We start from the raw sequence: 21,628 nt of genomic DNA on the forward strand, positions 1-21,628 counted from the left end.
CCAGGCAGTGTTGGTCAGTGCTGCTCAGCAGGCAGCACTGGACTGGACTGGATTACAGCTGATACAAGGTGTGAAGGAACAAGGGGTGGCTGTGGGCATGCACTTGCTGCCGCTGCCAGTGTTTATCTGCATGGCAGCAGGGCATTTGGGCGTTGCCAGGAAGGCGTTTTTATGTAGATTCCTCCTCTTTCAGCACTGCATTGTGGTGCAAGCAAAAGAAGCAAATCCTGTCTGGCTTCCTCTCCGGCCTTTATTCACCTCCCGTGTAGCTGTGAGTGTGTGAGCCTGCAGGGCCCCATGGAATTGCCTAGAAGTAGGCTGAATCGCTGCAAGGGCTGAACAGCAGTATCGGGCAGGCTCGGGCAACGCGCGGCCCGTTCGGGTTATCGCTTCTCGGCCTTTTGGCTAAGATCAAGTGTAGTATCTGTTCTTATCAGTTTAATATCTGATACGTCCCCTATCTGGGGACCATATATTAAATGGATTTTTAGAACAGGGAGATGGAAATAGAGCTTGCTCTGTCCACTCCACGCATTGACCTGGTATTGCAGTATTTCCAGGACCGGTGCACCCTTTCCTTATGTGTTGACTAAAAGCAGATTCCAAAAGTGTTTTTTGTCTTTGCTATTGTTTCTGTCTTTCTGAAGGGATCTCCCCTTTTAATCCCATTATTTCAACACCTGTTGGACAATGCATGAGTGATAATGAGCTCATTGATTAAATGCAATTAATGAATAGATTGCCACCTCTTGTTGTGTGTCGTCTGTGTTTCTGTGTTTCCGGCATTTCACATTGGAACACCTCATTCACCTTCCTTGTCTTCTCTCCGCCCTCCCTTTTAGGTAAGTTAAAGAGCTGCACCTGAGCCAGCCACTGATTGATTGATTGATTGATTGATTGATTGATTGATTGATTGATTGATTGATTGATTGATTGATGCAGCACAACAGTCAAATAGTGGAGTGGAGTAGGGGAACAGCAAACAGCCAATAAAGCAGCCCGCCCGCTCGCCTGCCCGCCACAATGGACCTACCTGTGTACACTAGATGGATGTGATGGAATGTACTGTCGTCCCTACATTTCAAGAAGAAGTAAGAATTGCAGTTGCAACAAAGCCTTGCTTGCCTACAAAGAGAGCAGCAATTTGGATTTGTTACTATGTTACCTAGAAGAATAACAAACTGTGCAAGGATGGAGGTTGTAGGAGCAAGGAGAAGTTGTCTGTAAAGTTGGTGGATGCCTATTTTCCATTTTGCAGTCCCTTGTCTCCCTCTTGTGGCCTCCTGGAGGCAACTAGCTGTGCAAAAAAAAGACAGCCTGGCGGCCGGCTGTTGCAGCGTTGCCCTCTCAGGCAACACTGAGTGACTGACTGAGCCTCACCATCTTATATAAAGTTCAGACGGAACTTTGCACGTGTCATAGTGGAGCCCTCAGGATTCCAGAGCCAGCTTTCTGACATCATAATGGGGCCTCAGAGATAAAAGCCTGGGCCCAGGCAGTGTTGGTCAGTGCTGCTCAGCAGGCAGCACTGGACTGGACTGGATTACAGCTGATACAAGGTGTGAAGGAACAAGGGGTGGCTGTGGGCATGCACTTGCTGCCGCTGCCAGTGTTTATCTGCATGGCAGCAGGGCATTTGGGCGTTGCCAGGAAGGCGTTTTTATGTAGATTCCTCCTCTTTCAGCACTGCATTGTGGTGCAAGCAAAAGAAGCAAATCCTGTCTGGCTTCCTCTCCGGCCTTTATTCACCTCCCGTGTAGCTGTGAGTGTGTGAGCCTGCAGGGCCCCATGGAATTGCCTAGAAGTAGGCTGAATCGCTGCAAGGGCTGAACAGCAGTATCGGGCAGGCTCGGGCAACGCGCGGCCCGTTCGGGTTATCGCTTCTCGGCCTTTTGGCTAAGATCAAGTGTAGTATCTGTTCTTATCAGTTTAATATCTGATACGTCCCCTATCTGGGGACCATATATTAAATGGATTTTTAGAACAGGGAGATGGAAATAGAGCTTGCTCTGTCCACTCCACGCATTGACCTGGTATTGCAGTATTTCCAGGACCGGTGCACCCTTTCCTTATGTGTTGACTAAAAGCAGATTCCAAAAGTGTTTTTTGTCTTTGCTATTGTTTCTGTCTTTCTGAAGGGATCTCCCCTTTTAATCCCATTATTTCAACACCTGTTGGACAATGCATGAGTGATAATGAGCTCATTGATTAAATGCAATTAATGAATAGATTGCCACCTCTTGTTGTGTGTCGTCTGTGTTTCTGTGTTTCCGGCATTTCACATTGGAACACCTCATTCACCTTCCTTGTCTTCTCTCCGCCCTCCCTTTTAGGTAAGTTAAAGAGCTGCACCTGAGCCAGCCACTGATTGATTGATTGATTGATTGATTGATTGATTGATTGATTGATTGATTGATTGATGCAGCACAACAGTCAAATAGTGGAGTGGAGTAGGGGAACAGCAAACAGCCAATAAAGCAGCCCGCCCGCTCGCCTGCCCGCCACAATGGACCTACCTGTGTACACTAGATGGATGTGATGGAATGTACTGTCGTCCCTACATTTCAAGAAGAAGTAAGAATTGCAGTTGCAACAAAGCCTTGCTTGCCTACAAAGAGAGCAGCAATTTGGATTTGTTACTATGTTACCTAGAAGAATAACAAACTGTGCAAGGATGGAGGTTGTAGGAGCAAGGAGAAGTTGTCTGTAAAGTTGGTGGATGCCTATTTTCCATTTTGCAGTCCCTTGTCTCCCTCTTGTGGCCTCCTGGAGGCAACTAGCTGTGCAAAAAAAAGACAGCCTGGCGGCCGGCTGTTGCAGCGTTGCCCTCTCAGGCAACACTGAGTGACTGACTGAGCCTCACCGTCTTATATAAAGTTCAGACGGAACTTTGCACGTGTCATAGTGGAGCCCTCAGGATTCCAGAGCCAGCTTTCTGACATCATAATGGGGCCTCAGAGATAAAAGCCTGGGCCCAGGCAGTGTTGGTCAGTGCTGCTCAGCAGGCAGCACTGGACTGGACTGGATTACAGCTGATACAAGGTGTGAAGGAACAAGGGGTGGCTGTGGGCATGCACTTGCTGCCGCTGCCAGTGTTTATCTGCATGGCAGCAGGGCATTTGGGCGTTGCCAGGAAGGCGTTTTTATGTAGATTCCTCCTCTTTCAGCACTGCATTGTGGTGCAAGCAAAAGAAGCAAATCCTGTCTGGCTTCCTCTCCGGCCTTTATTCACCTCCCGTGTAGCTGTGAGTGTGTGAGCCTGCAGGGCCCCATGGAATTGCCTAGAAGTAGGCTGAATCGCTGCAAGGGCTGAACAGCAGTATCGGGCAGGCTCGGGCAACGCGCGGCCCGTTCGGGTTATCGCTTCTCGGCCTTTTGGCTAAGATCAAGTGTAGTATCTGTTCTTATCAGTTTAATATCTGATACGTCCCCTATCTGGGGACCATATATTAAATGGATTTTTAGAACAGGGAGATGGAAATAGAGCTTGCTCTGTCCACTCCACGCATTGACCTGGTATTGCAGTATTTCCAGGACCGGTGCACCCTTTCCTTATGTGTTGACTAAAAGCAGATTCCAAAAGTGTTTTTTGTCTTTGCTATTGTTTCTGTCTTTCTGAAGGGATCTCCCCTTTTAATCCCATTATTTCAACACCTGTTGGACAATGCATGAGTGATAATGAGCTCATTGATTAAATGCAATTAATGAATAGATTGCCACCTCTTGTTGTGTGTCGTCTGTGTTTCTGTGTTTCCGGCATTTCACATTGGAACACCTCATTCACCTTCCTTGTCTTCTCTCCGCCCTCCCTTTTAGGTAAGTTAAAGAGCTGCACCTGAGCCAGCCACTGATTGATTGATTGATTGATTGATTGATTGATTGATGCAGCACAACAGTCAAATAGTGGAGTGGAGTAGGGGAACAGCAAACAGCCAATAAAGCAGCCCGCCCGCTCGCCTGCCCGCCACAATGGACCTACCTGTGTACACTAGATGGATGTGATGGAATGTACTGTCGTCCCTACATTTCAAGAAGAAGTAAGAATTGCAGTTGCAACAAAGCCTTGCTTGCCTACAAAGAGAGCAGCAATTTGGATTTGTTACTATGTTACCTAGAAGAATAACAAACTGTGCAAGGATGGAGGTTGTAGGAGCAAGGAGAAGTTGTCTGTAAAGTTGGTGGATGCCTATTTTCCATTTTGCAGTCCCTTGTCTCCCTCTTGTGGCCTCCTGGAGGCAACTAGCTGTGCAAAAAAAAGACAGCCTGGCGGCCGGCTGTTGCAGTGTTGCCCTCTCAGGCAACACTGAGTGACTGACTGAGCCTCACCGTCTTATATAAAGTTCAGACGGAACTTTGCACGTGTCATAGTGGAGCCCTCAGGATTCCAGAGCCAGCTTTCTGACATCATAATGGGGCCTCAGAGATAAAAGCCTGGGCCCAGGCAGTGTTGGTCAGTGCTGCTCAGCAGGCAGCACTGGACTGGACTGGATTACAGCTGATACAAGGTGTGAAGGAACAAGGGGTGGCTGTGGGCATGCACTTGCTGCCGCTGCCAGTGTTTATCTGCATGGCAGCAGGGCATTTGGGCGTTGCCAGGAAGGCGTTTTTATGTAGATTCCTCCTCTTTCAGCACTGCATTGTGGTGCAAGCAAAAGAAGCAAATCCTGTCTGGCTTCCTCTCCGGCCTTTATTCACCTCCCGTGTAGCTGTGAGTGTGTGAGCCTGCAGGGCCCCATGGAATTGCCTAGAAGTAGGCTGAATCGCTGCAAGGGCTGAACAGCAGTATCGGGCAGGCTCGGGCAACGCGCGGCCCGTTCGGGTTATCGCTTCTCGGCCTTTTGGCTAAGATCAAGTGTAGTATCTGTTCTTATCAGTTTAATATCTGATACGTCCCCTATCTGGGGACCATATATTAAATGGATTTTTAGAACAGGGAGATGGAAATAGAGCTTGCTCTGTCCACTCCACGCATTGACCTGGTATTGCAGTATTTCCAGGACCGGTGCACCCTTTCCTTATGTGTTGACTAAAAGCAGATTCCAAAAGTGTTTTTTGTCTTTGCTATTGTTTCTGTCTTTCTGAAGGGATCTCCCCTTTTAATCCCATTATTTCAACACCTGTTGGACAATGCATGAGTGATAATGAGCTCATTGATTAAATGCAATTAATGAATAGATTGCCACCTCTTGTTGTGTGTCGTCTGTGTTTCTGTGTTTCCGGCATTTCACATTGGAACACCTCATTCACCTTCCTTGTCTTCTCTCCGCCCTCCCTTTTAGGTAAGTTAAAGAGCTGCACCTGAGCCAGCCACTTGATTGATTGATTGATTGATTGATTGATTGATTGATTGATTGATTGATGCAGCACAACAGTCAAATAGTGGAGTGGAGTAGGGGAACAGCAAACAGCCAATAAAGCAGCCCGCCCGCTCGCCTGCCCGCCACAATGGACCTACCTGTGTACACTAGATGGATGTGATGGAATGTACTGTCGTCCCTACATTTCAAGAAGAAGTAAGAATTGCAGTTGCAACAAAGCCTTGCTTGCCTACAAAGAGAGCAGCAATTTGGATTTGTTACTATGTTACCTAGAAGAATAACAAACTGTGCAAGGATGGAGGTTGTAGGAGCAAGGAGAAGTTGTCTGTAAAGTTGGTGGATGCCTATTCTCCATTTTGCAGTCCCTTGTCTCCCTCTTGTGGCCTCCTGGAGGCAACTAGCTGTGCAAAAAAAAGACAGCCTGGCGGCCGGCTGTTGCAGTGTTGCCCTCTCAGGCAACACTGAGTGACTGACTGAGCCTCACCGTCTTATATAAAGTTCAGACGGAACTTTGCACGTGTCATAGTGGAGCCCTCAGGATTCCAGAGCCAGCTTTCTGACATCATAATGGGGCCTCAGAGATAAAAGCCTGGGCCCAGGCAGTGTTGGTCAGTGCTGCTCAGCAGGCAGCACTGGACTGGACTGGATTACAGCTGATACAAGGTGTGAAGGAACAAGGGGTGGCTGTGGGCATGCACTTGCTGCCGCTGCCAGTGTTTATCTGCATGGCAGCAGGGCATTTGGGCGTTGCCAGGAAGGCGTTTTTATGTAGATTCCTCCTCTTTCAGCACTGCATTGTGGTGCAAGCAAAAGAAGCAAATCCTGTCTGGCTTCCTCTCCGGCCTTTATTCACCTCCCGTGTAGCTGTGAGTGTGTGAGCCTGCAGGGCCCCATGGAATTGCCTAGAAGTAGGCTGAATCGCTGCAAGGGCTGAACAGCAGTATCGGGCAGGCTCGGGCAACGCGCGGCCCGTTCGGGTTATCGCTTCTCGGCCTTTTGGCTAAGATCAAGTGTAGTATCTGTTCTTATCAGTTTAATATCTGATACGTCCCCTATCTGGGGACCATATATTAAATGGATTTTTAGAACAGGGAGATGGAAATAGAGCTTGCTCTGTCCACTCCACGCATTGACCTGGTATTGCAGTATTTCCAGGACCGGTGCACCCTTTCCTTATGTGTTGACTAAAAGCAGATTCCAAAAGTGTTTTTTGTCTTTGCTATTGTTTCTGTCTTTCTGAAGGGATCTCCCCTTTTAATCCCATTATTTCAACACCTGTTGGACAATGCATGAGTGATAATGAGCTCATTGATTAAATGCAATTAATGAATAGATTGCCACCTCTTGTTGTGTGTCGTCTGTGTTTCTGTGTTTCCGGCATTTCACATTGGAACACCTCATTCACCTTCCTTGTCTTCTCTCCGCCCTCCCTTTTAGGTAAGTTAAAGAGCTGCACCTGAGCCAGCCACTGATTGATTGATTGATTGATTGATTGATTGATGCAGCACAACAGTCAAATAGTGGAGTGGAGTAGGGGAACAGCAAACAGCCAATAAAGCAGCCCGCCCGCTCGCCTGCCCGCCACAATGGACCTACCTGTGTACACTAGATGGATGTGATGGAATGTACTGTCGTCCCTACATTTCAAGAAGAAGTAAGAATTGCAGTTGCAACAAAGCCTTGCTTGCCTACAAAGAGAGCAGCAATTTGGATTTGTTACTATGTTACCTAGAAGAATAACAAACTGTGCAAGGATGGAGGTTGTAGGAGCAAGGAGAAGTTGTCTGTAAAGTTGGTGGATGCCTATTTTCCATTTTGCAGTCCCTTGTCTCCCTCTTGTGGCCTCCTGGAGGCAACTAGCTGTGCAAAAAAAAGACAGCCTGGCGGCCGGCTGTTGCAGTGTTGCCCTCTCAGGCAACACTGAGTGACTGACTGAGCCTCACCGTCTTATATAAAGTTCAGACGGAACTTTGCACGTGTCATAGTGGAGCCCTCAGGATTCCAGAGCCAGCTTTCTGACATCATAATGGGGCCTCAGAGATAAAAGCCTGGGCCCAGGCAGTGTTGGTCAGTGCTGCTCAGCAGGCAGCACTGGACTGGACTGGATTACAGCTGATACAAGGTGTGAAGGAACAAGGGGTGGCTGTGGGCATGCACTTGCTGCCGCTGCCAGTGTTTATCTGCATGGCAGCAGGGCATTTGGGCGTTGCCAGGAAGGCGTTTTTATGTAGATTCCTCCTCTTTCAGCACTGCATTGTGGTGCAAGCAAAAGAAGCAAATCCTGTCTGGCTTCCTCTCCGGCCTTTATTCACCTCCCGTGTAGCTGTGAGTGTGTGAGCCTGCAGGGCCCCATGGAATTGCCTAGAAGTAGGCTGAATCGCTGCAAGGGCTGAACAGCAGTATCGGGCAGGCTCGGGCAACGCGCGGCCCGTTCGGGTTATCGCTTCTCGGCCTTTTGGCTAAGATCAAGTGTAGTATCTGTTCTTATCAGTTTAATATCTGATACGTCCCCTATCTGGGGACCATATATTAAATGGATTTTTAGAACAGGGAGATGGAAATAGAGCTTGCTCTGTCCACTCCACGCATTGACCTGGTATTGCAGTATTTCCAGGACCGGTGCACCCTTTCCTTATGTGTTGACTAAAAGCAGATTCCAAAAGTGTTTTTTGTCTTTGCTATTGTTTCTGTCTTTCTGAAGGGATCTCCCCTTTTAATCCCATTATTTCAACACCTGTTGGACAATGCATGAGTGATAATGAGCTCATTGATTAAATGCAATTAATGAATAGATTGCCACCTCTTGTTGTGTGTCGTCTGTGTTTCTGTGTTTCCGGCATTTCACATTGGAACACCTCATTCACCTTCCTTGTCTTCTCTCCGCCCTCCCTTTTAGGTAAGTTAAAGAGCTGCACCTGAGCCAGCCACTGATTGATTGATTGATTGATTGATTGATTGATTGATTGATTGATTGATTGATTGATTGATGCAGCACAACAGTCAAATAGTGGAGTGGAGTAGGGGAACAGCAAACAGCCAATAAAGCAGCCCGCCCGCTCGCCTGCCCGCCACAATGGACCTACCTGTGTACACTAGATGGATGTGATGGAATGTACTGTCGTCCCTACATTTCAAGAAGAAGTAAGAATTGCAGTTGCAACAAAGCCTTGCTTGCCTACAAAGAGAGCAGCAATTTGGATTTGTTACTATGTTACCTAGAAGAATAACAAACTGTGCAAGGATGGAGGTTGTAGGAGCAAGGAGAAGTTGTCTGTAAAGTTGGTGGATGCCTATTTTCCATTTTGCAGTCCCTTGTCTCCCTCTTGTGGCCTCCTGGAGGCAACTAGCTGTGCAAAAAAAAGACAGCCTGGCGGCCGGCTGTTGCAGTGTTGCCCTCTCAGGCAACACTGAGTGACTGACTGAGCCTCACCGTCTTATATAAAGTTCAGACGGAACTTTGCACGTGTCATAGTGGAGCCCTCAGGATTCCAGAGCCAGCTTTCTGACATCATAATGGGGCCTCAGAGATAAAAGCCTGGGCCCAGGCAGTGTTGGTCAGTGCTGCTCAGCAGGCAGCACTGGACTGGACTGGATTACAGCTGATACAAGGTGTGAAGGAACAAGGGGTGGCTGTGGGCATGCACTTGCTGCCGCTGCCAGTGTTTATCTGCATGGCAGCAGGGCATTTGGGCGTTGCCAGGAAGGCGTTTTTATGTAGATTCCTCCTCTTTCAGCACTGCATTGTGGTGCAAGCAAAAGAAGCAAATCCTGTCTGGCTTCCTCTCCGGCCTTTATTCACCTCCCGTGTAGCTGTGAGTGTGTGAGCCTGCAGGGCCCCATGGAATTGCCTAGAAGTAGGCTGAATCGCTGCAAGGGCTGAACAGCAGTATCGGGCAGGCTCGGGCAACGCGCGGCCCGTTCGGGTTATCGCTTCTCGGCCTTTTGGCTAAGATCAAGTGTAGTATCTGTTCTTATCAGTTTAATATCTGATACGTCCCCTATCTGGGGACCATATATTAAATGGATTTTTAGAACAGGGAGATGGAAATAGAGCTTGCTCTGTCCACTCCACGCATTGACCTGGTATTGCAGTATTTCCAGGACCGGTGCACCCTTTCCTTATGTGTTGACTAAAAGCAGATTCCAAAAGTGTTTTTTGTCTTTGCTATTGTTTCTGTCTTTCTGAAGGGATCTCCCCTTTTAATCCCATTATTTCAACACCTGTTGGACAATGCATGAGTGATAATGAGCTCATTGATTAAATGCAATTAATGAATAGATTGCCACCTCTTGTTGTGTGTCGTCTGTGTTTCTGTGTTTCCGGCATTTCACATTGGAACACCTCATTCACCTTCCTTGTCTTCTCTCCGCCCTCCCTTTTAGGTAAGTTAAAGAGCTGCACCTGAGCCAGCCACTGATTGATTGATTGATTGATTGATTGATTGATTAATTTTTTGATGCAGCACAACAGTCAAATAGTGGAGTGGAGTAGGGGAACAGCAAACAGCCAATAAAGCAGCCCGCCCGCTCGCCTGCCCGCCACAATGGACCTACCTGTGTACACTAGATGGATGTGATGGAATGTACTGTCGTCCCTACATTTCAAGAAGAAGTAAGAATTGCAGTTGCAACAAAGCCTTGCTTGCCTACAAAGAGAGCAGCAATTTGGATTTGTTACTATGTTACCTAGAAGAATAACAAACTGTGCAAGGATGGAGGTTGTAGGAGCAAGGAGAAGTTGTCTGTAAAGTTGGTGGATGCCTATTTTCCATTTTGCAGTCCCTTGTCTCCCTCTTGTGGCCTCCTGGAGGCAACTAGCTGTGCAAAAAAAAGACAGCCTGGCGGCCGGCTGTTGCAGTGTTGCCCTCTCAGGCAACACTGAGTGACTGACTGAGCCTCACCGTCTTATATAAAGTTCAGACGGAACTTTGCACGTGTCATAGTGGAGCCCTCAGGATTCCAGAGCCAGCTTTCTGACATCATAATGGGGCCTCAGAGATAAAAGCCTGGGCCCAGGCAGTGTTGGTCAGTGCTGCTCAGCAGGCAGCACTGGACTGGACTGGATTACAGCTGATACAAGGTGTGAAGGAACAAGGGGTGGCTGTGGGCATGCACTTGCTGCCGCTGCCAGTGTTTATCTGCATGGCAGCAGGGCATTTGGGCGTTGCCAGGAAGGCGTTTTTATGTAGATTCCTCCTCTTTCAGCACTGCATTGTGGTGCAAGCAAAAGAAGCAAATCCTGTCTGGCTTCCTCTCCGGCCTTTATTCACCTCCCGTGTAGCTGTGAGTGTGTGAGCCTGCAGGGCCCCATGGAATTGCCTAGAAGTAGGCTGAATCGCTGCAAGGGCTGAACAGCAGTATCGGGCAGGCTCGGGCAACGCGCGGCCCGTTCGGGTTATCGCTTCTCGGCCTTTTGGCTAAGATCAAGTGTAGTATCTGTTCTTATCAGTTTAATATCTGATACGTCCCCTATCTGGGGACCATATATTAAATGGATTTTTAGAACAGGGAGATGGAAATAGAGCTTGCTCTGTCCACTCCACGCATTGACCTGGTATTGCAGTATTTCCAGGACCGGTGCACCCTTTCCTTATGTGTTGACTAAAAGCAGATTCCAAAAGTGTTTTTTGTCTTTGCTATTGTTTCTGTCTTTCTGAAGGGATCTCCCCTTTTAATCCCATTATTTCAACACCTGTTGGACAATGCATGAGTGATAATGAGCTCATTGATTAAATGCAATTAATGAATAGATTGCCACCTCTTGTTGTGTGTCGTCTGTGTTTCTGTGTTTCCGGCATTTCACATTGGAACACCTCATTCACCTTCCTTGTCTTCTCTCCGCCCTCCCTTTTAGGTAAGTTAAAGAGCTGCACCTGAGCCAGCCACTGATTGATTGATTGATTGATTGATTGATTGATTGATTGATTGATTGATTGATGCAGCACAACAGTCAAATAGTGGAGTGGAGTAGGGGAACAGCAAACAGCCAATAAAGCAGCCCGCCCGCTCGCCTGCCCGCCACAATGGACCTACCTGTGTACACTAGATGGATGTGATGGAATGTACTGTCGTCCCTACATTTCAAGAAGAAGTAAGAATTGCAGTTGCAACAAAGCCTTGCTTGCCTACAAAGAGAGCAGCAATTTGGATTTGTTACTATGTTACCTAGAAGAATAACAAACTGTGCAAGGATGGAGGTTGTAGGAGCAAGGAGAAGTTGTCTGTAAAGTTGGTGGATGCCTATTTTCCATTTTGCAGTCCCTTGTCTCCCTCTTGTGGCCTCCTGGAGGCAACTAGCTGTGCAAAAAAAAGACAGCCTGGCGGCCGGCTGTTGCAGTGTTGCCCTCTCAGGCAACACTGAGTGACTGACTGAGCCTCACCGTCTTATATAAAGTTCAGACGGAACTTTGCACGTGTCATAGTGGAGCCCTCAGGATTCCAGAGCCAGCTTTCTGACATCATAATGGGGCCTCAGAGATAAAAGCCTGGGCCCAGGCAGTGTTGGTCAGTGCTGCTTAGCAGGCAGCACTGGACTGGACTGGATTACAGCTGATACAAGGTGTGAAGGAACAAGGGGTGGCTGTGGGCATGCACTTGCTGCCGCTGCCAGTGTTTATCTGCATGGCAGCAGGGCATTTGGGCGTTGCCAGGAAGGCGTTTTTATGTAGATTCCTCCTCTTTCAGCACTGCATTGTGGTGCAAGCAAAAGAAGCAAATCCTGTCTGGCTTCCTCTCCGGCCTTTATTCACCTCCCGTGTAGCTGTGAGTGTGTGAGCCTGCAGGGCCCCATGGAATTGCCTAGAAGTAGGCTGAATCGCTGCAAGGGCTGAACAGCAGTATCGGGCAGGCTCGGGCAACGCGCGGCCCGTTCGGGTTATCGCTTCTCGGCCTTTTGGCTAAGATCAAGTGTAGTATCTGTTCTTATCAGTTTAATATCTGATACGTCCCCTATCTGGGGACCATATATTAAATGGATTTTTAGAACAGGGAGATGGAAATAGAGCTTGCTCTGTCCACTCCACGCATTGACCTGGTATTGCAGTATTTCCAGGACCGGTGCACCCTTTCCTTATGTGTTGACTAAAAGCAGATTCCAAAAGTGTTTTTTGTCTTTGCTATTGTTTCTGTCTTTCTGAAGGGATCTCCCCTTTTAATCCCATTATTTCAACACCTGTTGGACAATGCATGAGTGATAATGAGCTCATTGATTAAATGCAATTAATGAATAGATTGCCACCTCTTGTTGTGTGTCGTCTGTGTTTCTGTGTTTCCGGCATTTCACATTGGAACACCTCATTCACCTTCCTTGTCTTCTCTCCGCCCTCCCTTTTAGGTAAGTTAAAGAGCTGCACCTGAGCCAGCCACTGATTGATTGATTGATTGATTGATTGATTGATTGATTGATTGATTGATTGATTGATGCAGCACAACAGTCAAATAGTGGAGTGGAGTAGGGGAACAGCAAACAGCCAATAAAGCAGCCCGCCCGCTCGCCTGCCCGCCACAATGGACCTACCTGTGTACACTAGATGGATGTGATGGAATGTACTGTCGTCCCTACATTTCAAGAAGAAGTAAGAATTGCAGTTGCAACAAAGCCTTGCTTGCCTACAAAGAGAGCAGCAATTTGGATTTGTTACTATGTTACCTAGAAGAATAACAAACTGTGCAAGGATGGAGGTTGTAGGAGCAAGGAGAAGTTGTCTGTAAAGTTGGTGGATGCCTATTTTCCATTTTGCAGTCCCTTGTCTCCCTCTTGTGGCCTCCTGGAGGCAACTAGCTGTGCAAAAAAAAGACAGCCTGGCGGCCGGCTGTTGCAGTGTTGCCCTCTCAGGCAACACTGAGTGACTGACTGAGCCTCACCGTCTTATATAAAGTTCAGACGGAACTTTGCACGTGTCATAGTGGAGCCCTCAGGATTCCAGAGCCAGCTTTCTGACATCATAATGGGGCCTCAGAGATAAAAGCCTGGGCCCAGGCAGTGTTGGTCAGTGCTGCTCAGCAGGCAGCACTGGACTGGACTGGATTACAGCTGATACAAGGTGTGAAGGAACAAGGGGTGGCTGTGGGCATGCACTTGCTGCCGCTGCCAGTGTTTATCTGCATGGCAGCAGGGCATTTGGGCGTTGCCAGGAAGGCGTTTTTATGTAGATTCCTCCTCTTTCAGCACTGCATTGTGGTGCAAGCAAAAGAAGCAAATCCTGTCTGGCTTCCTCTCCGGCCTTTATTCACCTCCCGTGTAGCTGTGAGTGTGTGAGCCTGCAGGGCCCCATGGAATTGCCTAGAAGTAGGCTGAATCGCTGCAAGGGCTGAACAGCAGTATCGGGCAGGCTCGGGCAACGCGCGGCCCGTTCGGGTTATCGCTTCTCGGCCTTTTGGCTAAGATCAAGTGTAGTATCTGTTCTTATCAGTTTAATATCTGATACGTCCCCTATCTGGGGACCATATATTAAATGGATTTTTAGAACAGGGAGATGGAAATAGAGCTTGCTCTGTCCACTCCACGCATTGACCTGGTATTGCAGTATTTCCAGGACCGGTGCACCCTTTCCTTATGTGTTGACTAAAAGCAGATTCCAAAAGTGTTTTTTGTCTTTGCTATTGTTTCTGTCTTTCTGAAGGGATCTCCCCTTTTAATCCCATTATTTCAACACCTGTTGGACAATGCATGAGTGATAATGAGCTCATTGATTAAATGCAATTAATGAATAGATTGCCACCTCTTGTTGTGTGTCGTCTGTGTTTCTGTGTTTCCGGCATTTCACATTGGAACACCTCATTCACCTTCCTTGTCTTCTCTCCGCCCTCCCTTTTAGGTAAGTTAAAGAGCTGCACCTGAGCCAGCCACTGATTGATTGATTGATTGATTGATTGATTGATTGATTGATTGATTGATGCAGCACAACAGTCAAATAGTGGAGTGGAGTAGGGGAACAGCAAACAGCCAATAAAGCAGCCCGCCCGCTCGCCTGCCCGCCACAATGGACCTACCTGTGTACACTAGATGGATGTGATGGAATGTACTGTCGTCCCTACATTTCAAGAAGAAGTAAGAATTGCAGTTGCAACAAAGCCTTGCTTGCCTACAAAGAGAGCAGCAATTTGGATTTGTTACTATGTTACCTAGAAGAATAACAAACTGTGCAAGGATGGAGGTTGTAGGAGCAAGGAGAAGTTGTCTGTAAAGTTGGTGGATGCCTATTTTCCATTTTGCAGTCCCTTGTCTCCCTCTTGTGGCCTCCTGGAGGCAACTAGCTGTGCAAAAAAAAGACAGCCTGGCGGCCGGCTGTTGCAGTGTTGCCCTCTCAGGCAACACTGAGTGACTGACTGAGCCTCACCGTCTTATATAAAGTTCAGACGGAACTTTGCACGTGTCATAGTGGAGCCCTCAGGATTCCAGAGCCAGCTTTCTGACATCATAATGGGGCCTCAGAGATAAAAGCCTGGGCCCAGGCAGTGTTGGTCAGTGCTGCTCAGCAGGCAGCACTGGACTGGACTGGATTACAGCTGATACAAGGTGTGAAGGAACAAGGGGTGGCTGTGGGCATGCACTTGCTGCCGCTGCCAGTGTTTATCTGCATGGCAGCAGGGCATTTGGGCGTTGCCAGGAAGGCGTTTTTATGTAGATTCCTCCTCTTTCAGCACTGCATTGTGGTGCAAGCAAAAGAAGCAAATCCTGTCTGGCTTCCTCTCCGGCCTTTATTCACCTCCCGTGTAGCTGTGAGTGTGTGAGCCTGCAGGGCCCCATGGAATTGCCTAGAAGTAGGCTGAATCGCTGCAAGGGCTGAACAGCAGTATCGGGCAGGCTCGGGCAACGCGCGGCCCGTTCGGGTTATCGCTTCTCGGCCTTTTGGCTAAGATCAAGTGTAGTATCTGTTCTTATCAGTTTAATATCTGATACGTCCCCTATCTGGGGACCATATATTAAATGGATTTTTAGAACAGGGAGATGGAAATAGAGCTTGCTCTGTCCACTCCACGCATTGACCTGGTATTGCAGTATTTCCAGGACCGGTGCACCCTTTCCTTATGTGTTGACTAAAAGCAGATTCCAAAAGTGTTTTTTGTCTTTGCTATTGTTTCTGTCTTTCTGAAGGGATCTCCCCTTTTAATCCCATTATTTCAACACCTGTTGGACAATGCATGAGTGATAATGAGCTCATTGATTAAATGCAATTAATGAATAGATTGCCACCTCTTGTTGTGTGTCGTCTGTGTTTCTGTGTTTCCGGCATTTCACATTGGAACACCTCATTCACCTTCCTTGTCTTCTCTCCGCCCTCCCTTTTAGGTAAGTTAAAGAGCTGCACCTGAGCCAGCCACTGATTGATTGATTGATTGATTGATTGATTGATTGATTGATTGATTGATTGATTGATTGATTGATGCAGCACAACAGTCAAATAGTGGAGTGGAGTAGGGGAACAGCAAACAGCCAATAAAGCAGCCCGCCCGCTCGCCTGCCCGCCACAATGGACCTACCTGTGTACACTAGATGGATGTGATGGAATGTACTGTCGTCCCTACATTTCAAGAAGAAGTAAGAATTGCAGTTGCAACAAAGCCTTGCTTGCCTACAAAGAGAGCAGCAATTTGGATTTGTTACTATGTTACCTAGAAGAATAACAAACTGTGCAAGGATGGAGGTTGTAGGAGCAAGGAGAAGTTGTCTGTAAAGTTGGTGGATGCCTATTTTCCATTTTGCAGTCCCTTGTCTCCCTCTTGTGGCCTCCTGGAGGCAACTAGCTGTGCAAAAAAAAGACAGCCTGGCGGCCGGCTGTTGCAGTGTTGCCCTCTCAGGCAACACTGAGTGACTGACTGAGCCTCACCGTCTTATATAAAGTTCAGACGGAACTTTGCACGTGTCATAGTGGAGCCCTCAGGATTCCAGAGCCAGCTTTCTGACATCATAATGGGGCCTCAGAGATAAAAGCCTGGGCCCAGGCAGTGTTGGTCAGTGCTGCTCAGCAGGCAGCACTGGACTGGACTGGATTACAGCTGATACAAGGTGTGAAGGAACAAGGGGTGGCTGTGGGCATGCACTTGCTGCCGCTGCCAGTGTTTATCTGCATGGCAGCAGGGCATTTGGGCGTTGCCAGGAAGGCGTTTTTATGTAGATTCCTCCTCTTTCAGCACTGCATTGTGGTGCAAGCAAAAGAAGCAAATCCTGTCTGGCTTCCTCTCCGGCCTTTATTCACCTCCCGTGTAGCTGTGAGTGTGTGAGCCTGCAGGGCCCCATGGAATTGCCTAGAAGTAGGCTGAATCGCTGCAAGGGCTGAACAGCAGTATCGGGCAGGCTCGGGCAACGCGCGGCCCGTTCGGGTTATCGCTTCTCGGCCTTTTGGCTAAGATCAAGTGTAGTATCTGTTCTTATCAGTTTAATATCTGATACGTCCCCTATCTGGGGACCATATATTAAATGGATTTTTAGAACAGGGAGATGGAAATAGAGCTTGCTCTGTCCACTCCACGCATTGACCTGGTATTGCAGTATTTCCAGGACCGGTGCACCCTTTCCTTATGTGTTGACTAAAAGCAGATTCCAAAAGTGTTTTTTGTCTTTGCTATTGTTTCTGTCTTTCTGAAGGGATCTCCCCTTTTAATCCCATTATTTCAACACCTGTTGGACAATGCATGAGTGATAATGAGCTCATTGATTAAATGCAATTAATGAATAGATTGCCACCTCTTGTTGTGTGTCGTCTGTGTTTCTGTGTTTCCGGCATTTCACATTGGAACACCTCATTCACCTTCCTTGTCTTCTCTCCGCCCTCCCTTTTAGGTAAGTTAAAGAGCTGCACCTGAGCCAGCCACTGATTGATTGATTGATTGATTGATTGATTGATTGATTGATTGATTGATGCAGCACAACAGTCAAATAGTGGAGTGGAGTAGGGGAACAGCAAACAGCCAATAAAGCAGCCCGCCCGCTCGCCTGCCCGCCACAATGGACCTACCTGTGTACACTAGATGGATGTGATGGAATGTACTGTCGTCCCTACATTTCAAGAAGAAGTAAGAATTGCAGTTGCAACAAAGCCTTGCTTGCCTACAAAGAGAGCAGCAATTTGGATTTGTTACTATGTTACCTAGAAGAATAACAAACTGTGCAAGGATGGAGGTTGTAGGAGCAAGGAGAAGTTGTCTGTAAAGTTGGTGGATGCCTATTTTCCATTTTGCAGTCCCTTGTCTCTCTCTTGTGGCCTCCTGGAGGCAACTAGCTGTGCAAAAAAAAGACAGCCTGGCGGCCGGCTGTTGCAGTGTTGCCCTCTCAGGCAACACTGAGTGACTGACTGAGCCTCACCGTCTTATATAAAGTTCAGACGGAACTTTGCACGTGTCATAGTGGAGCCCTCAGGATTCCAGAGCCAGCTTTCTGACATCATAATGGGGCCTCAGAGATAAAAGCCTGGGCCCAGGCAGTGTTGGTCAGTGCTGCTCAGCAGGCAGCACTGGACTGGACTGGATTACAGCTGATACAAGGTGTGAAGGAACAAGGGGTGGCTGTGGGCATGCACTTGCTGTCGCTGCCAGTGTTTATCTGCATGGCAGCAGGGCATTTGGGCGTTGCCAGGAAGGCGTTTTTATGTAGATTCCTCCTCTTTCAGCACTGCATTGTGGTGCAAGCAAAAGAAGCAAATCCTGTCTGGCTTCCTCTCCGGCCTTTATTCACCTCCCGTGTAGCTGTGAGTGTGTGAGCCTGCAGGGCCCCATGGAATTGCCTAGAAGTAGGCTGAATCGCTGCAAGGGCTGAACAGCAGTATCGGGCAGGCTCGGGCAACGCGCGGCCCGTTCGGGTTATCGCTTCTCGGCCTTTTGGCTAAGATCAAGTGTAGTATCTGTTCTTATCAGTTTAATATCTGATACGTCCCCTATCTGGGGACCATATATTAAATGGATTTTTAGAACAGGGAGATGGAAATAGAGCTTGCTCTGTCCACTCCACGCATTGACCTGGTATTGCAGTATTTCCAGGACCGGTGCACCCTTTCCTTATGTGTTGACTAAAAGCAGATTCCAAAAGTGTTTTTTGTCTTTGCTATTGTTTCTGTCTTTCTGAAGGGATCTCCCCTTTTAATCCCATTATTTCAACACCTGTTGGACAATGCATGAGTGATAATGAGCTCATTGATTAAATGCAATTAATGAATAGATTGCCACCTCTTGTTGTGTGTCGTCTGTGTTTCTGTGTTTCCGGCATTTCACATTGGAACACCTCATTCACCTTCCTTGTCTTCTCTCCGCCCTCCCTTTTAGGTAAGTTAAAGAGCTGCACCTGAGCCAGCCACTGATTGATTGATTGATTGATTGATTGATTGATTGATTGATTGATTGATTGATTGATTGATTGATTGATGCAGCACAACAGTCAAATAGTGGAGTGGAGTAGGGGAACAGCAAACAGCCAATAAAGCAGCCCGCCCGCTCGCCTGCCCGCCACAATGGACCTACCTGTGTACACTAGATGGATGTGATGGAATGTACTGTCGTCCCTACATTTCAAGAAGAAGTAAGAATTGCAGTTGCAACAAAGCCTTGCTTGCCTACAAAGAGAGCAGCAATTTGGATTTGTTACTATGTTACCTAGAAGAATAACAAACTGTGCAAGGATGGAGGTTGTAGGAGCAAGGAGAAGTTGTCTGTAAAGTTGGTGGATGCCTATTTTCCATTTTGCAGTCCCTTGTCTCCCTCTTGTGGCCTCCTGGAGGCAACTAGCTGTGCAAAAAAAAGACAGCCTGGCGGCCGGCTGTTGCAGTGTTGCCCTCTCAGGCAACACTGAGTGACTGACTGAGCCTCACCGTCTTATATAAAGTTCAGACGGAACTTTGCACGTGTCATAGTGGAGCCCTCAGGATTCCAGAGCCAGCTTTCTGACATCATAATGGGGCCTCAGAGATAAAAGCCTGGGCCCAGGCAGTGTTGGTCAGTGCTGCTCAGCAGGCAGCACTGGACTGGACTGGATTACAGCTGATACAAGGTGTGAAGGAACAAGGGGTGGCTGTGGGCATGCACTTGCTGCCGCTGCCAGTGTTTATCTGCATGGCAGCAGGGCATTTGGGCGTTGCCAGGAAGGCGTTTTTATGTAGATTCCTCCTCTTTCAGCACTGCATTGTGGTGCAAGCAAAAGAAGCAAATCCTGTCTGGCTTCCTCTCCGGCCTTTATTCACCTCCCGTGTAGCTGTGAGTGTGTGAGCCTGCAGGGCCCCATGGAATTGCCTAGAAGTAGGCTGAATCGCTGCAAGGGCTGAACAGCAGTATCGGGCAGGCTCGGGCAACGCGCGGCCCGTTCGGGTTATCGCTTCTCGGCCTTTTGGCTAAGATCAAGTGTAGTATCTGTTCTTATCAGTTTAATATCTGATACGTCCCCTATCTGGGGACCATATATTAAATGGATTTTTAGAACAGGGAGATGGAAATAGAGCTTGCTCTGTCCACTCCACGCATTGACCTGGTATTGCAGTATTTCCAGGACCGGTGCACCCTTTCCTTATGTGTTGACTAAAAGCAGATTCCAAAAGTGTTTTTTGTCTTTGCTATTGTTTCTGTCTTTCTGAAGGGATCTCCCCTTTTAATCCCATTATTTCAACACCTGTTGGACAATGCATGAGTGATAATGAGCTCATTGATTAAATGCAATTAATGAATAGATTGCCACCTCTTGTTGTGTGTCGTCTGTGTTTCTGTGTTTCCGGCATTTCACATTGGAACACCTCATTCACCTTCCTTGTCTTCTCTCCGCCCTCCCTTTTAGGTAAGTTAAAGAGCTGCACCTGAGCCAGCCACTGATTGATTGATTGATTGATTGATTGATTGATTGATTGATTGATGCAGCACAACAGTCAAATAGTGGAGTGGAGTAGGGGAACAGCAAACAGCCAATAAAGCAGCCCGCCCGCTCGCCTGCCCGCCACAATGGACCTACCTGTGTACACTAGATGGATGTGATGGAATGTACTGTCGTCCCTACATTTCAAGAAGAAGTAAGAATTGCAGTTGCAACAAAGCCTTGCTTGCCTACAAAGAGAGCAGCAATTTGGATTTGTTACTATGTTACCTAGAAGAATAACAAACTGTGCAAGGATGGAGGTTGTAGGAGCAAGGAGAAGTTGTCTGTAAAGTTGGTGGATGCCTATTTTCCATTTTGCAGTCCCTTGTCTCCCTCTTGTGGCCTCCTGGAGGCAACTAGCTGTGCAAAAAAAAGACAGCCTGGCGGCCGGCTGTTGCAGTGTTGCCCTCTCAGGCAACACTGAGTGACTGACTGAGCCTCACCGTCTTATATAAAGTTCAGACGGAACTTTGCACGTGTCATAGTGGAGCCCTCAGGATTCCAGAGCCAGCTTTCTGACATCATAATGGGGCCTCAGAGATAAAAGCCTGGGCCCAGGCAGTGTTGGTCAGTGCTGCTCAGCAGGCAGCACTGGACTGGACTGGATTACAGCTGATACAAGGTGTGAAGGAACAAGGGGTGGCTGTGGGCATGCACTTGCTGCCGCTGCCAGTGTTTATCTGCATGGCAGCAGGGCATTTGGGCGTTGCCAGGAAGGCGTTTTTATGTAGATTCCTCCTCTTTCAGCACTGCATTGTGGTGCAAGCAAAAGAAGCAAATCCTGTCTGGCTTCCTCTCCGGCCTTTATTCACCTCCCGTGTAGCTGTGAGTGTGTGAGCCTGCAGGGCCCCATGGAATTGCCTAGAAGTAGGCTGAATCGCTGCAAGGGCTGAACAGCAGTATCGGGCAGGCTCGGGCAACGCGCGGCCCGTTCGGGTTATCGCTTCTCGGCCTTTTGGCTAAGATCAAGTGTAGTATCTGTTCTTATCAGTTTAATATCTGATACGTCCCCTATCTGGGGACCATATATTAAATGGATTTTTAGAACAGGGAGATGGAAATAGAGCTTGCTCTGTCCACTCCACGCATTGACCTGGTATTGCAGTATTTCCAGGACCGGTGCACCCTTTCCTTATGTGTTGACTAAAAGCAGATTCCAAAAGTGTTTTTTGTCTTTGCTATTGTTTCTGTCTTTCTGAAGGGATCTCCCCTTTTAATCCCATTATTTCAACACCTGTTGGACAATGCATGAGTGATAATGAGCTCATTGATTAAATGCAATTAATGAATAGATTGCCCCCTCTTGTTGTGTGTCGTCTGTGTTTCTGTGTTTCCGGCATTTCACATTGGAACACCTCATTCACCTTCCTTGTCTTCTCTCCGCCCTCCCTTTTAGGTAAGTTAAAGAGCTGCACCTGAGCCAGCCACTGATTGATTGATTGATTGATTGATTGATTGATTGATTGATTGATTGATTGATGCA

The 21,628-nt window shown here is 47.8% G+C and overlaps 15 non-coding genes across 15 annotated transcripts; all 15 read left to right on the forward strand.

The window, feature by feature from the left end:
• Window positions 1-385: 385 nt before the first annotated feature.
• On the forward strand, window positions 386-576 carry LOC142717429 (U2 spliceosomal RNA). The gene has a single exon (XR_012871808.1). It is a non-coding gene; the product is annotated as a U2 spliceosomal RNA (small nuclear RNA).
• A 1,300-nt stretch (window positions 577-1,876) lies between these two features.
• On the forward strand, window positions 1,877-2,067 carry LOC142717431 (U2 spliceosomal RNA). Its single transcript, XR_012871809.1, has one exon. It is a non-coding gene; the product is annotated as a U2 spliceosomal RNA (small nuclear RNA).
• Window positions 2,068-3,359: 1,292 nt separating this feature from the next.
• On the forward strand, window positions 3,360-3,550 carry LOC142717432 (U2 spliceosomal RNA). The gene has a single exon (XR_012871810.1). It is a non-coding gene; the product is annotated as a U2 spliceosomal RNA (small nuclear RNA).
• A 1,272-nt stretch (window positions 3,551-4,822) lies between these two features.
• On the forward strand, window positions 4,823-5,013 carry LOC142717433 (U2 spliceosomal RNA). Its single transcript, XR_012871811.1, has one exon. It is a non-coding gene; the product is annotated as a U2 spliceosomal RNA (small nuclear RNA).
• A 1,285-nt stretch (window positions 5,014-6,298) lies between these two features.
• On the forward strand, window positions 6,299-6,489 carry LOC142717434 (U2 spliceosomal RNA). The gene has a single exon (XR_012871812.1). It is a non-coding gene; the product is annotated as a U2 spliceosomal RNA (small nuclear RNA).
• Window positions 6,490-7,757: 1,268 nt separating this feature from the next.
• LOC142717435 (U2 spliceosomal RNA) lies at window positions 7,758-7,948 on the forward strand. The gene has a single exon (XR_012871813.1). It is a non-coding gene; the product is annotated as a U2 spliceosomal RNA (small nuclear RNA).
• A 1,296-nt stretch (window positions 7,949-9,244) lies between these two features.
• LOC142717437 (U2 spliceosomal RNA) lies at window positions 9,245-9,435 on the forward strand. The gene has a single exon (XR_012871815.1). It is a non-coding gene; the product is annotated as a U2 spliceosomal RNA (small nuclear RNA).
• A 1,280-nt stretch (window positions 9,436-10,715) lies between these two features.
• LOC142717438 (U2 spliceosomal RNA) lies at window positions 10,716-10,906 on the forward strand. Its single transcript, XR_012871816.1, has one exon. It is a non-coding gene; the product is annotated as a U2 spliceosomal RNA (small nuclear RNA).
• A 1,288-nt stretch (window positions 10,907-12,194) lies between these two features.
• Window positions 12,195-12,385, forward strand: LOC142717439 (U2 spliceosomal RNA). The gene has a single exon (XR_012871817.1). It is a non-coding gene; the product is annotated as a U2 spliceosomal RNA (small nuclear RNA).
• A 1,292-nt stretch (window positions 12,386-13,677) lies between these two features.
• Window positions 13,678-13,868, forward strand: LOC142717440 (U2 spliceosomal RNA). The gene has a single exon (XR_012871818.1). It is a non-coding gene; the product is annotated as a U2 spliceosomal RNA (small nuclear RNA).
• A 1,284-nt stretch (window positions 13,869-15,152) lies between these two features.
• LOC142717442 (U2 spliceosomal RNA) lies at window positions 15,153-15,343 on the forward strand. The gene has a single exon (XR_012871819.1). It is a non-coding gene; the product is annotated as a U2 spliceosomal RNA (small nuclear RNA).
• A 1,300-nt stretch (window positions 15,344-16,643) lies between these two features.
• On the forward strand, window positions 16,644-16,834 carry LOC142717443 (U2 spliceosomal RNA). Its single transcript, XR_012871820.1, has one exon. It is a non-coding gene; the product is annotated as a U2 spliceosomal RNA (small nuclear RNA).
• Window positions 16,835-18,118: 1,284 nt separating this feature from the next.
• Window positions 18,119-18,309, forward strand: LOC142717444 (U2 spliceosomal RNA). The gene has a single exon (XR_012871821.1). It is a non-coding gene; the product is annotated as a U2 spliceosomal RNA (small nuclear RNA).
• A 1,304-nt stretch (window positions 18,310-19,613) lies between these two features.
• LOC142717445 (U2 spliceosomal RNA) lies at window positions 19,614-19,804 on the forward strand. Its single transcript, XR_012871822.1, has one exon. It is a non-coding gene; the product is annotated as a U2 spliceosomal RNA (small nuclear RNA).
• A 1,280-nt stretch (window positions 19,805-21,084) lies between these two features.
• Window positions 21,085-21,275, forward strand: LOC142717446 (U2 spliceosomal RNA). The gene has a single exon (XR_012871823.1). It is a non-coding gene; the product is annotated as a U2 spliceosomal RNA (small nuclear RNA).
• The last annotated feature ends 353 nt before the right edge of the window (window positions 21,276-21,628 follow it).

Source organism: Rhinoderma darwinii, unplaced genomic scaffold, assembly GCF_050947455.1.
Source record: "Rhinoderma darwinii isolate aRhiDar2 unplaced genomic scaffold, aRhiDar2.hap1 Scaffold_456, whole genome shotgun sequence".
NCBI classification, from domain to species: domain Eukaryota; kingdom Metazoa; phylum Chordata; class Amphibia; order Anura; family Rhinodermatidae; genus Rhinoderma; species Rhinoderma darwinii.